This window comes from Sturnira hondurensis, unplaced genomic scaffold (assembly GCF_014824575.4).
Source record: "Sturnira hondurensis isolate 20B ecotype Veracruz unplaced genomic scaffold, ASM1482457v3 Scaffold0010128, whole genome shotgun sequence".
Taxonomy (NCBI): domain Eukaryota; kingdom Metazoa; phylum Chordata; class Mammalia; order Chiroptera; family Phyllostomidae; genus Sturnira; species Sturnira hondurensis.
In genome coordinates this window covers 4134894-4151007 of record NW_028082759.1, presented here as the reverse complement: position 1 = coordinate 4151007, position 16114 = coordinate 4134894, and the positions used below count along the sequence as shown (strand labels likewise).

The window sequence follows — 16114 nt, the reverse complement described above, 5'->3', positions numbered from 1 at the left end:
TTCTCCCTTCTTTCCCTCTTTCTGAAAATTAACAAATAAAATCCTTTTTTTAAGTGTTCAATAAATGTTTGATATTAGTTGTTAGGGGTTATAAACTAGAAGACTTTTTAAAAATTAACCACTGCTCTCTATAAGTTAAAATGCTGAAACACAAAAAGGGGCTCTTTTTAGTGAAAGGACAGGAAACTCAGTTATTAACAACCACACCTAAAACAAAAGCAAACTAAGAGGACAGCTAGATCGGGAGCGGAACCATAGAGATGGAGATCACATGGAGGGTTAGCAACAGGGGAGTGGGAAGAGGAGAAGGGGAGAGAAGGTACAGAAAATAAGTAGCATAGACAGTAGGTAGAAAATAGATAGGGGGAGGGCAGGAATACTATGGGAAATACAGAATCTAAAGAACTTGTGACACATGGACATCAACTAAAGGGGGGAGTGGTGGGGGAGGGGTGTGCAGGGTGGAGGGGACTGAAGAGGGAGAAATGGGACAACTGTAATGGCATAATCAATAAAATATATTTTTTTAAAAAGAACTCTGTGTTTTAAGTGATCTTTTTTATCAAGTAGCAATAAACTTGCTTGGTTTACCCTTTTGTGTCTAAATGCATTATTTTCTACGTTTGTTTTTCAAAATTTTTTTAAAATAAAAGAAACTATGAAGTCTTCTGGCAAAGCAACCCCTTCCTCCACAGCAGCTGTTGTGTGAAACTGACTCATGAAAAGCAGACATAGAAATGAAACATTTGATCATCTGGTCCCATCCACTTGCCAATGTACCAGCAGAATTTTTCCATCCTGTAATTTATTTTCAAATACTGCAAATAAATTGCTTATTGGTTTTGTCAGAAATCAATCTGGATTTACTATATATGAGAAAAATATTCCTCATTTTGTCAAAGCTATAAATCCATTAAATTCTGATAACAAAAAGGAAAAATACAACAAGGTATTACCATGACTTTTAATGTTCTGAGTGGCATTAAATACCACTTTTTTACTTTCAAAGTCAAAAAAGAAAAATAAATATCCAACTTAAGTCTTTTTTCCAGTTGTTCTAGATTACATTCTTTGCTCTTAAGTAAGAAGGAAGTTGCTATTCCTATAATCTTACATGTACACAACATGGAGAGACATTTGGTCATATATGCTCCAAAGACAGTTCTTCATCCTCCATTCTGCACACACGCCCCAAACAACTCGGATACACTGACATGAGCACTTGTACTACACAGGTGTAGGCTTCCCCCTGTTTGTCCAGTCTGTCTCCTTTAATAGCAAGCCTTTCTTATAGCTATAGAGGGAAAACTGGTTAAAGTTCCCTTCGATACCAGCCAGTGAACATACAAAACTATGTTCAACCCTCCTCAAAATGAAAGAAACATTATCTAAACACAATTTTTCACTTCCCAGATTGGCAAATTTGTGAAAGTTTAATGAAAACCTATCACTGGCATGGATTTTTATACACTGGTTGTGGAAATATAAATTGGTACAGGTTTTTCACTGAGCCATTTGGCAATATCTGTCAAAGTGTTGAATGCACACAGGCATGCACACACACGCAGATTGATCACTGGTAATTTCACTACCAGCCACCTACTCTCCATTATCTATTCACAGAAAGAATCCCAAACTACACACACACATATTTAATGCCATTCACCACAGCACCATTTGTGAGAAGACCTGGACTGCAAAACCACTGTGGACATCCACCCCGAGGGGACAATGGAGACACCATAAACGATGGTGCACTGAGGGAACACTGTGCATCCCGTGAGCAGAATGAGGCTGGCCTCTGGATCATCTCATGAGATATTTTTTTTAAAAAAAGGCAAGAACTGTATGTATAACATGACTTCACTTGCTTAAATTAAAATTTTAAGATTTATTTATTTTTAGAAAGAAGGGAAGGGAAGGAGAAAGAGAGGGAGAGAAACATCAGTGTGTGGTTGCCTCTCATAGGCCCCCTTCTGGGGACCTGGGCTGCAACCCAGGCATGTTCCCTGACTAGGAATCAAACCAGTGACCCATTGGTTCACAGGGCCTGCGCTCAACCCACTGAGCTACGCCAGCCAGGGCGGCTTAAATTAATTTTTTAAAAATCTAAATTCACTGGTAGGATAAAAGTTTTTTCCCAGGTATACAAAATTTTATTAGATTCAGTACTAGAGTATTCATATTTTTAATAAAATTGGCATTATCGATGTTAAGTTCTCTCTTACCACCGCCCATCTAAGTAACATGCTGGTCTTCTTAATTTTGTTTTCCACGTCTTCGTGCACTGGAGAATCATCACCAAAACCCTTTCCTACCATCAACTCTCTCTCCCCATAACTAGAAGAGACTCCTATAACACCATCATGGTTTTTCCATTCTCCATTTTCTCAGCCACAGAAAAGCCTGAATTCTCTGATATTTTAAACATTTAAGCAGTCACTGCACAACTGAACATTTGGCATCACAAAAGGAACATCCTCAAAAACATTTTAAGAAATAGTGATGTTACTGGAACGTAATATATAGCTTCGCAAAACAACTGCTTTAAAGAAGAAAGGAAAGCTGAGGTTTACATGCTGTTTCTCTGCTAAATTTCCAGGAAGGGGTTGTGCTTTTTAAATATAATACCTGGATGAATACCTAATCACTATTTTGCACACCTGAAGCTAATTTACTATTGTATGTCAACTGTAAGTGAAAAATAATTTTTTTAAAGTTTTTCAAATAAATAAATACCTGGCATTTCCACAACTTCTTGTATATGTAAGTGTAAAAACATGTGGCTATACTAAAGTTTTTTTAAATTTATTTAATTTTTTTCAAGTATAGTTTTCTGTCTACTAAAATATTCTAAATTATACTAAAACTATCTCTACCTAACATGAAAATATATAGACCCTCAGAGTGGAAAGCACTGAAAACACTGAGGCTATACACAACAATGAATTAATCTGTGAAACTACAGTTGAATTAGCGTTCAAATCTTTAATCACAGCATGCCTTCTTAGTAAAGATCACTTAATCATCCACGGCAGTGATGAAAGAAGACAGCACCTGGCATACTATTAGACCCAACATTCCTGAGAAGATACTCATAGTGGTGAAATAGTCCATTGACATTCTTCGAGCTTGGGCCTCCTCTTCCCTCCCAGAAAAACCTCTCCGGGCACGCAATTCCTGTTTACTGGATCTCACTCTTCCTGTGCAAGGACTCCACCCCTGGTGTGACAGAATCAAATACCTGAAGGAATCTATTCTTGGCACAGACATTTACTTCACTATTTTCTATCGGATCAACAGGATGTAAAGTTGTTTGTGCCTGACCAAAACCTGCCTGTTTTGTCCACTGTCCATGTGCTAATATTAAAAACAAAGAAAAAATCTTTTACAAATCTTAGTTAATAAAAAAAATTACTGTTGAATAATTTGGAGCTTAATACCGCCCCCCCATAACTGTATTTCAGGACTTAAAATGACCTAGATATCCTTTAAGAAAAAAATTAGAAGTGGTCTGTATATTTTGGGTATATGTCATAGTACAGGAGAAACTGCTCAGAATGCCTTAGGATCTCCTGTTGCTATTCTGTGCCCTTCTCAAAGCCCCAAGTATAACTGAAACACGAAATGAGATCGAAGAAACATGAAATGAGAAGAGGATGCTGGGAAACCGACAGTCCTCTCCATGGAAACCACTATGGAGCCTGCCACTGACACATCACAGTTCCTTTCCATACCACCTCATCGCTGCGCTTCCACTGCACTGGTGTATGAGTTCTTCTCACAGGACAAGGGCCCTCCCCGGGCTGCGAATTCCCAGCACTAGGTCTCACACACTGTGTATCCCAAGGCACTCCACAGCACAGCGTCACACGCACACAGTCTGTGTGTTCAAAAGTATCTGGCTTGTGACAGAGTGCCTCCAACGTGCAGGTGTGTGCCTCCTAGACCTTCACACACTGCACGGCTTATGCTGCATCCCCCCCCCATTCACCCCAAATGTTACTTAGCCAGATGCACCAAGTTGCTTCAGACTCTATTTCATGAAAATTGCCTTCCTCGGTCCTATTCCACTGCACTGCTGCCCGGAAGCCCCCTTCAGGGGGTAGTAATGTGGGGAGCCATTCTAATCCAGGACTGCACCACTGAAACCCTAGTCCTGTTGTTTTTGCTTCAAATGGTCTCGGAGATCAGTTTTCTTCTCCAAACAATGAAACATCAGATAGACAAAGATATGGTACACAATTATCACACTGCTTTTTCTGATCCTTTCAATCAGCCCAACTCAAAATACAAATTCAAAAGTCCCTTGTCTTCATCATTTAAAAAGACAATAAAGCTGGGAGGGGGAGAGTTCCCCCAACACTATTCCTTCATATGAATTGTTCTACCTCGCAAATACGACCTCACCACAAGAAGGATCCCTTTTATTGGCGTACTGAAGTCTATGTATTTGGACAAAGTGAAATTCTGACAAGGTTTGCCCTACATCCTCAAGTTTGAAATGACTCTGACGTCTATGGATATCTGCCTAAATGTCAAAAGCTGAAAGAGATAAAATTTCATTCAGTGTGGCAGTGAAAACTATAAGCAAACTGTTTGTGTCAGAGTCTTTGTTACTTTAGCTGAGTAACATGAAGACACAAAAATATGAATGCTATTCTTTCTGACTTTTTATTGAAAATCGGGAAAAATACTCAATATCAATGCTTTAAGACAGTTTGCACATGAACACCCATTCTGTATCTCTCTCTCTCTCTCTCTCTCTCTCTCTCTCTCTCTCTCCATCTATCCCAGGCCACAGGTCCTCCCAGAAGATTCGGGGTCGGACAAAGCAGACATCAATGTCAAAGCTCCAGGGAGACGCCTCTCAGTCCACATCCTCCCTCGGGAAAGCCTGTGGACGACGTCTCAGGCCAAATGAAGTGGTAAAATTAAACCCTATTCACTAAGGTTCCACTAATTAGTAATTCAGTCTGTGCAAAAAAGTCAATTATATCATGAAAATGTTAAGCAAATTAATAATGCAATTAAATCTGTCCATGGGCAGGCACATTTATCCTACTCAAGAATTTAAAAACCCTAACACACTACTTGAATGCTAATTACAAATGAAAATTGTTAATTTTACTAAGTCAATTCCATCAGAATGAAGAAACATTTAAAGTACTATTGTTACTCTTTGTGTCTGCAGGCAATAAGCTTCATGTATTTAAAAATTCTACAATGTATGCATTTCAGAAACTTAAACTATCCTTCTCTGTAAAATTAATCATTATATTATTTTCCATTTATTTTTCACAAGCTCACTCTCATTGCCTAGAATTATTGCTCAGGTATAATTACCTAGAGATGTGTTCTTTCTTTTGTTCACACTCAAGAGAAATGTAAAATAATTCCAGTATTTAAAGATGCTACCATGAAAATTGTCACGAACAAAACTGTTCACATGGTGAAGTCCAATCCCCACTGTGATGATATCTGAATACTGAGCCATTAGGAGGTCATCACAGCTAGATGAAGTCAGGAGGGTAGGATCTTGGTCCAATGACATAGGTGTCATTACAAACGAGGGAGGGACGCCATAGCTCTCTCCCCTCCTTCTGCCGTTGTACTGAGGAAAGTCCCTGTGAGAACTCAGCAGAAAGGAGGTTTTCAGCAAACCAGGACGTTAGCCCTCACCAGAAACTGAGTCAGTCAGAACCTTGATCTTAAACTTCTAGTCTCCAGAACTACAAGAAAGTAAATTGCTATTGTTGGTGTCCAACCCACGGCCTGCAGGTTGTATGCAGCTCAGGATGGCTATGAATGTGGCCCAACACAAAGTCGCAAATTTACTTAAAACACTAGCTGATTTTTTTGTGATTACGTGTTGCAATGTATTTCATGTGTGACCCAAGACAACTCCTCTTCTTCCAGTGTGGCCCCAGGACACCAAAAGGTTGAACACCCCTGATTCAGTCTATATTATTTTGTTATGGGAGCCTGAACAGACTAATGCAGTTAAGTTTCTTAAACCTAAGAAAGTTAAGCAAAAGTAAGTCTCAAAAGCATATCAAATAATATGCTCACATAGAACTCTAAGCCCACTGAACGAAGCCAAATATAGCTACTAGGAACATCATTTTTCTGATGGAAAAAAAAAACCTATGATGCACATAAATTGAAGCATTAGGGATCAGTGCCATCAAGGACAAGGACAGCCACTCTGATGACGGGCAGGGACAGAGGTTATGTGAGGGCAATGTCAACAGCTCAGCAACATGCTCTACTTTGTAACGTCTACATATTTCTCGGAACTACTGCTTACGAAGAATGATAAAACTTTCTCACTTCTACTTCACAGGGTTACATTTTGTTCAAGTTCATTTGAAAGAAAGTAAGACACATCAAATACCAGAAACTATTAGAGTAAAATGTCATTACAGAAGACAATAAAGATTTCCACTTCAGGTTTATTCAACAAATCTTTACTAAGTGTCTCCTGCATGTGAAGCAACAGGCACTCATGTCACTACGCAATCTTTCTAACAAAGAGATGTCAGGCGTGAATGGAAAAGCAGCAGAGTCTGAAATCTCCAGCCCAGGGAACTCAGAGCGACTTCCTTGATGACAAAGAGGCAGCCCAAAACTCTACTGGCCCTAAACTGAACCTCTGGTGGCTGTCACCACCAGCATCACCATACCATCCCGCTTCACTGGGACCCACTCTTCCCAAAGTCCTCTTCTCTGAAAAGTATCATCCTCGTCCTCCAGAAACCTTGAAAGTCATCCTTCAGCCCTCTTTCTTTCACATCCACATTTAATATATCTTGTCTGCTCTACTTACATCATGTATCAGCATTTTAAGGGGTGACCATTTTCCCCTCTCACAATCTGCGATCGCAATGAGCTGACTGCATTAGCCCCCCTGATTGGTCTCCCCGTTTCTGCCCTCTCCCCTCAGCTGACTGCTCTCAACCAACCACCCAGCGTTCAGAGTGATCTCAACATACCTCTACCTAAATCCCTACAATGGTTCCCCAACCCACTCAGAATAAATGCCGACGTCACTACTTAATCAGGTGTCCTCTGCTAACCGTCTGGTATCAAAACCTTCTATGCCACTATCTAACTAGTCCAGCCCTGAAGCTTCCATCACTCACCAAGCCAAGACAAGATCCACCTACGAAGTCTGAGAAACTTTCTCCTCTATTCACCACAGAACAGAAGCAGAGTCTCACTTCCCCCTCTGCACCACATCGGCCCAATTCCCAACCCCCTAACAACAGGGGGTGAGTTTAGTTGCTTGTTTACTCTTCCGAAGATTTTTAAAAATCCATAGATAGAGCCACAGAAAACATATTTCTCCAGCTTCAAAATTATACCTGTATACCTGCCCCTTGCGTATTTATGCAACGTAGGATATACTTTGGGGGTCTTCCCAGGACAGCACATGAGGAGCCGGTTGTGTGGTGTTGGCAGTGCTCCATCACTTCATTCGGTCCTTCCGGTACCTCTTCGTTATCCCTGAAACCTCCCAATGCAGGCTTCCTCAACTAAATATTTTCCCACAGTTTTTATCAACATCTAACGTGGCATTTACTGTTTTATCTGTGCGCCTCTCCCCACTGGAATGTGAGCTCCCGAAGCGAGGACTTGTTGTTCACAGCTGGGTCCTCGATGTCTAAAGGGGTGAGCGGCACACAGGAGACCCCGGAAACTTTTTGTTGAATTCACTACAGTCCTACCTCGGTGCCCATCGGCTTCAGAACTCAGCAAACCCTGTACTTGTCACATTCTGACCAGAAAAAACGCTCCATCACTCGTCGCTTGCTTGGTGCCCTGAGGTCTGGGCACTGCTCACGAGTTCCAGAACGAAGCAACCAGTACCGAGGTACCACTGTAACTCTGAAGACTGCTAGAAGTAGTGAATGTTGGCTAAAGTACAAAACTTTCTGCAGTGAGGTTTACTGCAGTAGGAAAATTAAATTAAAAAACAACCTGCTTCAATGCAAAAGGTTTCTAAGCCAACCCCCTTGACCCTTCAAGTTTCTCTACGTAGCTACATCCAATGGGCCTTTCCCTGTGAAAAAACAAGTTATTTATATCACAAAGGAAATATTTCATCAACAAGAACATATTTTTCTGACAACATATCTACAAAATATAGTGACATCTGAAAAACACAATTTTTCAGTTTTTAGAACATAACCCTTTGTTCTAAAAATAAAATCTAATGTTATATACATTAAATCAGCATTGAAAAGATATAGATAATTAGCATCTAGCCAAATATTAGCATGAGTAATGATTCTATCACAAATAAAAATTGTGTGTAGAACTTTGCAAGTTACAAAGTGGTATTCAATCTGATAAAGGACTTGTAACCCAAATACACAGAGAATTCTCACATCTCCAGGAAAAAAACCCCAAAACCACAGCTTCTCAAAATGCTAAACGCAGTGAGGTATCCTAGACTGTATGTGTCCTGAGCAGGGAAAAAAACTAGTGGAAAAACTGTTAACACGCACATAGTCTCTAGTCTAGTAAGTGCTATTGTTCCAATATTTACTTGTTAGTTTTGACAAATACACCAGAGTTCTGTAAGTGACAGGTAAACAAACAAACAAAAAACCTGCACACTATGCGACTTTCCATAAAAGATACTATGGAAAAGGTACAACTATAGAAATAGACACCGGGGCAAAGGCTGCCAGAGGGAGGGCTCGTCAGAACGGACAGATGACAAGGACAAGGGGACTCTTCAGGGGGATGGAAATGTCGTCATTTTGGTTGTGGTGGTGGTGACGTGACGACGCACAGAAGTCTATACTTAAAAGGTTAAATCTTACTACACACAAATATATGACTGTTTCAAAAAGCTGCACCCAATAACTGCAACTTGATTTTTTTTTTTTAATTCCTAACAGGACTTTCCCGGTAGCGGTGCAAACTGCTACTACAGTGATTACCAAACTTAGAGATTCAGGCACCCTTTGCCTCAACAGAAAGTCACCAGATCACCTAGGTAAGAGATGTCCATGGCAGCACTGTGAGCACCCGTGACTGTCAAACACACACATGTATGTGCACATGCACACACGCACACACGCACCGCCAGCACCACACAAACAGGCTGTTCAATGTGCTGTCCTGGGAAGATCCCCAAATTCCATCTTATCTTAACATAGATAAGCAAGGGGCAGGCATACAGATACAATTTTGAAGGTGGGGAAATAAGTTTTCCATGGCTCTGTATACGGATTTTTAAAAAATCTTTGGAAGAGTAAACAAGCAACTAAAATCACCCCCTGTCGTTAGGGGTTGGGAATTGGGCCGATGTGGAGCAGAGGGGGAAGTGAGACTCTCCACTGTTTACACTTTTATACTTTTTGATATGTGAACCATGCAAAAAAAAATCTTTTCAGTAAGTAATATTTTAAACACTAATTTTAAAAATATCTAGTTGAGGTACAAATTATGAACATTTTTGGAACACTGAGACCAGCCTAGAGACAAAAACATTATCATGTATACTCACAGTGCAAGTTACCTTTCAATTACCAGAAGAAAACGAGCAATCCACGCAGGAAACTATATATTTAACCTTTCTTTCTGACCCCGGTACCCCGCAAAAATAGAAGAAAATAAGGAGCATAAGAAATAGAGAGCAAAGAATGTCTGAGAAGGAAAAGGCATAATCTTTTGGAAGGGGACATAAACAAGAAACCTCAGATTTAAAAAGCCAAGAATGTGTCACATCTTTAAAAACCCTCCACCTTTCTTTCTGTCCAGGAGTGCTATGCTCTTCCATCTGTAAAGTGAGGACGATATTTTCTATGTCTTGTAAGGGCCAAAGGGAGACAAATAAGACCTCTTGCCAAACACAAAGTGACTGACCAGTCCCCTACAACCTAACAACTCAGAGACACCATTTAAACAGAGACAGGCGCAGACAACCAGAGCATCTGGATGGATTATTTTAGGATTTCAAAAGCACTTAAGACTCCCTAAGATCTTACATTCCAAAATCTAGCAAGCTGCCTTTCATTCTGTAGTTGAGACTGTGAAGTACAATCATAAAATGGCATCAGAGCTGGCTAGATAGGTCCCGATAACGTCCATCGTTAGCTCTGTGCAAGATACGAACTAACTCTCAGCATAGATGAAAAAATGCCTCTGAAGTCTGGCCCAAACAGCCCCTTGCGGAATACTGTGGCCAGACAACAAAGCTCACTGACGAAGCTGAGATATCTTCATGGCCACAGTTACAAAAACCGACGTGCCAGGAATGTTTGACCTTCCAACCTGCTAGTTTCAAAGACTATAGAACCCATTTAAACCTGGTCCCTGGTAGCAGCTTCCCAAACGGCTTTTTCACTAAGTACTGAAAAACAAGGTTCTCAGCTAGGTTCCTACACAGACAGGCTAAGTATTACAGTAACTTCACGCTGAAACTTCGTAAGCAATGCAAATAAGAGGTGTGATGGAGTGATAAGTCTGTGTTTCTGGCAAACCAGCAGACAGAAGCCGGGCTGTGCTACTATGGAGAAAAACTGGTTCCTTTCCCAAACACAGGACAATTTGAAAGGCATCAAGTTAGCCCATTACAAAAAACAAAAGAATTCTAACAGAATTCCTCTGGCAAATCTCCAATACCATAGTTGATTTAAAAAAAAAAACAACTACAAACCAAAACCTAATAGCAAATAATCAGAAGATATCAAGATAATATATTAAAACCCTTAACACAGTGTCTGGTGACAAAATTAACAATCCATTAATATTAGGTGCTAATAAAACCATCATGTGGAACTATTATTTTCAGATAAACCTGGAAATTAAGACAGGCTATTTAAAAGGCATAGTTACAACAGTAGCTCACATTTACTGAGAGTAATTTATTTGCTAAGCACCTGGATCTCATTTAAAAGCAGACATTCCAGCCCCACTCTGCTAACTCCAATTGTTTTAAAAAATTAAATTTTAATAAAATTACACTTGAGACCTGAAGCTCACCTCTAAAGTGTAAGTAACCTAGTGAGACATTTTAATAAAGAAAAAACATCTTAAGCAAGTCAGAATTTCATTTTGTAAGAGTCCTTTTAACAGCAATACGGATATTCATACCCAACCTTACTGTAGAAGGCATATAGTGGGAAAAACATAAAGTTTAAGTCAGAGTCACATGTCATTAACATACTGCTTAACGTCTCTGTATCCTAGTGTCTTGCTGGTAAATTGAAGACAGCACTTCCTGCTTAATTGGGTTGATCAAGAAACTAACTTATACCTAGCTGACTGTCTGTAACAGGAACAATACTTGTCCATTGTCTTTCCACCTCTTTCCTCAGCTGTTCTTTCTATGTTCCCCCTAAATAAAATAAGCAACAAACAACACAAAGTGTTACATATTATTACACTTGGCAAGCAACCTAAAATAGCTAATGTCGCACTTCCGAAAGAGCTGCATTATAAACCTAACTCTTACTTAAGAATAATTAGAGGTATAATGCAAAGACTCAGTTAAAGGCTGCACCTTTCAATGTGGAACATTTTCTTACAGAATTCAAATTCCTCTTCCAATTCTTCAAAAACTATCATGAGGCTTCTCTATCATATTCTTGTCCCTATCAACACTCATGCAAGTTTCTAGCTAGATGTCTGAGTTTATATAGCTTCCAAATTTAAATACAGAATGACACATTTCAACAATCAAAAAAGAAAATGGTATCCATTCATAGCATATAATTATGGAGCTTTTATTTTAAAAATCTGGGTTCTGATAAACACAGAGAACATATAAGCATGTGATGCATATGGAAAGACTTTACCACTTTTGAGCACTTTTGAAAGTGAAGAATTGGGGGGTGCAGCTTTTTTTACTTAAAATAAAGTAACCAAAACTATTTCAACATATTGGTGTAGATGAGTTTTCACACAATGGTTCTTTCAAGTCTGAAAAAACTTTTAACAAGGAAAAGCTCTTTACAAAACTCAACATGAAGCCTATGCTTCTAAAATGATCCAGATAAGTATTAACTTGGACAACCAAATCAAGAAATAATTTGAAAACATGGTTTTACTGCCTTAGACACACCGAAAAAAAGACATACTGCTATAAATACTACTAGCCAAATACCGAAAGTATCTTAGTGTATTATCTTTACAAATGACTCACAATTTCTACTGGCACTAACACTTTCGATGTGTTGATGATAGTAATGCCTTACATTAGAGTTTTCTACTTTCTACTTCCATATATTATGTTCATTGAAGTCTTACAACCACCCTGGAAAACGGGTAAGGCAAACACCGTGCCCTATCTTACAGACCAGAAAAAGAAGACCAATGAAAGACGCCCAAGTCAGGCGGAGAGAGAAGAAGGGGCACAGCACCAGCTCTTCTCCAGCCACTGCCTCATTAAACTTCCAGATGCCAAAAATAAACGACATCATTGGAGTGATATCGATGTAGTAGAAGTTAAAGCATTATTAGTCTCGATTTTTTTCTTCTGAGATCTTAGAAAAAGTTGACTAGACAATTTAAAATACTGTTGATCCAATGTTAAAAAGGCTACAAGGTCGACGTATAAAATGAAAAGTTCAGAATCCAGGGAAAGCAAATGTGTACATACCCAAATACAATCCAAGACAACAACCTGAAGTCCAGAGCTTAGGAATTCATGATGCTATGCCTAGAATTCAGGTTTCTGCATTTGACTTGCTTCTGTGACTGAGGCGAGTCATGGTGACTAAGGAAAATTTGAATCACTAACACCTAACTAGGCAATTCTAAGAATCAATTTTGGCTCAGTCTTAAAATAATCACGTGTCTAAATTATGTTACAATGAGATAATTTTAAAAAAAAATTTGAGAGCTAAATTTTTAAAACTGTACCAAATCTCATTGTACCCCATCGGCACTGCTTATTTCATTATTGTCAGAATGTCTGACACATTAAAATATTTACAGATTGCAAAGATTTCTGAAACACCACAAAAACACAAATGTCGGCAAGACAGTTTCAGCTGCAAGGACTTTTCCAGTTTAAAATACAAGATAAGATACAGACACCTAACAATTATGAAATAGTGACTGGGGGCATATGCCTTCAAGAGATGGAAAACAACAATCCCATTAAGAAAAATTTAACCTCCAGCTCAAATGACCAGAAAAAAAAAACTTCATGAACATTTAAATTAGCCCTTTAAAAAACGAGCAGGATGGACTGAGAAAGGAAGGTAATCATTACGTGAAGAGTGACCAGCATGGGTAAGAAGGGAGAAAAAAGGTTTGCTTAAGAGACATGGGTAAAGGCCCAAGAATACTGTCAGGTAGAATAGAAAGAACCACAAAGAAAATGAACTAATGTTTTCTTTCTCAGATTCCAAGGTTAGCTTTTTATAAAATCAATTCAAACACAGAAGCAGTTTGCCAGGAAGATAATGCAAGACTTATTGTTCTTTGTGGTTACAAAGTATCATTCTTGACAATTACCATCCACATGAATGGGTTCCACTTGACAATGAGAAATGAAGCCATAGATATTTTCCTCTAAAACATGACCCTAAATAAAATAGGTCCACATTTCTCTTCTTGTGCTTTGATTTTGTAATCAACGAGGAAAAGTAAAAATGGAGACAAGTGGAAACTGGGACAGACCCTAACAGTAGAGAGGGGTAAGCATGGGTTCCTGTAAACATTTTTAATACAGTTATTCTCACAATCAGCAGAGGAGAACATTTATCTACTATGTTAAGAAGAAAATTCTTGTAATCTTCTGAAACCTATGACAGAAAGGGAACTAGGCATTTTTTAACGCCTTGGACGAAAGATAGAGTAAATGACATTTCACAATAAAAGTCACTAAACCTATTCCATCTATAAAGAAAACGATGAAATACAAAAGGCCAGGTTTTATGTTGTGGGTGAGATCTCTTTTCTTCTTTTCCCAAAAAATTTTTTACCCAATTAGATGAAAATTATGGGTTGCATTCCACCACACTTTTAAAGATTTAAAAATGCTAGTTTTTTTCCTCCTTTCTTCCATGCTATTTTGTATTTTGTTTCAACCAATTTGAAGGTAAATATTGTCTTCCTGAAAATTGATTCAGTATGTTTAACATCTACTCCCTTCCAACACACACACACACACACACACAAAGCCGAAATGCCCAAAATGCTGTATAACATGCTTAAAGTTTTAAACTTGCTTCTGATCACTTCCAGGAGAACTGAGATGACATCTGAAAGTATTAAAACTGATTTCCTCTAAGGATAAGCAGCTGAAGGAAAGTAAACACTAGAACAATTTCTATTTGGCAGTAAGGAGTTTCGATGCTACATACATAGTAATAAGGTTTTCATTAGCCCTTTCTACAAAGTCTCACTTAACACCGGAAAGACACTATTGCAAATGTGGAGCAGTCAGTGTTTCTGTCCTAAACCATGATGAGGGCAAATGTTCTCACTGATTTCACTTCTAATCCCCACCCCCACCCCCAAAAAATCCTATTGGAATAGTCTCTTGTCTTTACACACATTGATATAATTAATTACCATAGATGTACAAGTTCTAATATGTTAACTAACTATTTAAAAGTTATCTTTGTGGTTGCCAAGAAGTAACAGCTACTGAAGACAACACAGTACACTAAGAAGGGAAAAGATAAACTCATGCAAGTTTCTGTTTGGATGTTCAGATAAACAACCTAAAAAAAGGAAGCAGTTTTATCTCTGAATCCAATTTCCAGGTTTAGTTAGATAATACGCCTACAACCATTTTAAAGGAGATAAAGCAGCAGTAAAAGAATCCTTGAGTGCAAACTAAATGGAAATTAGGGTAATTTTTAGTACCACACAAGGATGATTAATTGGGCACAGCACCCAGCAACGTGCCAGGTATTGGACCTACTATATCTGATGAGCTTTAGAGACTCACAGTTTTGTTTTTTAGTAATGAAAGCCTTATTCAGAAACAAATTCTGGTAAAACTTCTCATATAACTCCAGACTTCTCGAAGCCCTTCCCCAACAGACCACAGATGCCATTTCAAGAAAGTCACACTGAAAAACTGAAGACAGCGACCTAGACAAAAATGCATACTTCCTCTGACATGGAAAAACCATATTGGATGAACACCAACAGATCATTAACCTATAATAAACAGGATGAACATTAATCTATAATAAACAGTACATATTATACCCAGTGTGGTTAAGATGTTTTATAAGCAGTTACATTAATAATGCTATTCTGGGACAAAATTTCTCTTTCCAGAGTATATTTTCACCAAGAGATACTTTATCAGGATGACTAAAAGTCCTAGTCCTGTTTGGCTCTACCTAGGAAGAAAAAATAATTGAGACCGACCAAAGAGCTTCGGTTTTGCTCTTTTTAACTAAGAGGGAACCTAGGCCGGGGTGAGTTCCCTCCTCTTCATTCCTCTTTACCTAAAGACATCTCATCAGCAAAAACATTCCAGGCTTGAAACTATAGAAGACATTAGATTGCCAAGCCCTAAAATCAGTCGGAAGTTCTCACTGAAAGCCCAAACAACCTCGGAAAGAAAAAAAAAAACCTTACCTTTGTGTATAATGCTTCCTTCGCAAAAGTGGGTAAATGATAAGAACCCATACCTCCTACTCATAGGTCCTGCAAACTCCCCTTTGATTTTCCTGAGAAAGCACTTTCCTCGTGAACTTGATCCTCCCAGTCTTCAGCCAATGGAAACTTACTATAAGACATTATTCTTTTTTTAAGATTTTATTTATTTATCTTTAGAGGGGAAGGGAAGAAGAGAGGGAGAGAAACATCAATGTATGTTGCCTCTGGGGCGTCCCCTGCCGGGAAGTTGGCCTGCAACCCAGGCATGTGACCTGACTGGGAATCGAACCTCAATCCTCTGGTTTGAAGGCCTGTGCTCAGTCCACTGAGCTACACCAGCCAGGGCTATAAGGCATTATTCTTAACAAACATACTACTACTACTGCCAACTGTAAAAATGGTCATGTACCCTGCTCTCGCACCATAACTGATTATTTAGAATAGTCACAAAAAGAAAATAACACAAAGTTATTAATTTCAGAGAGTCCTGAAACAATACTAGTCCCTCTTCCTCCCAAGTTTA

At 38.8% G+C, this 16114-nt stretch overlaps 1 protein-coding gene across 8 annotated transcripts in view; it reads right to left on the bottom strand.

Moving 5' to 3' along the window:
• Positions 1-16114, bottom strand: part of RAPGEF2 (Rap guanine nucleotide exchange factor 2) — a 219966-nt gene that overhangs the window by 186243 nt on the left and 17609 nt on the right. The window contains exon 1 of one of the 8 annotated variants that reach the window (XM_037058306.1): positions 12620-12700. The exons of the other annotated variants lie outside the window; for them this stretch is intronic. The gene's annotated coding sequence lies outside the window, so the exon portion shown is untranslated. Of the gene's footprint in view, positions 1-12619; positions 12701-16114 lie in introns of those variants that run through there. 8 annotated transcript variants of the gene reach the window in all.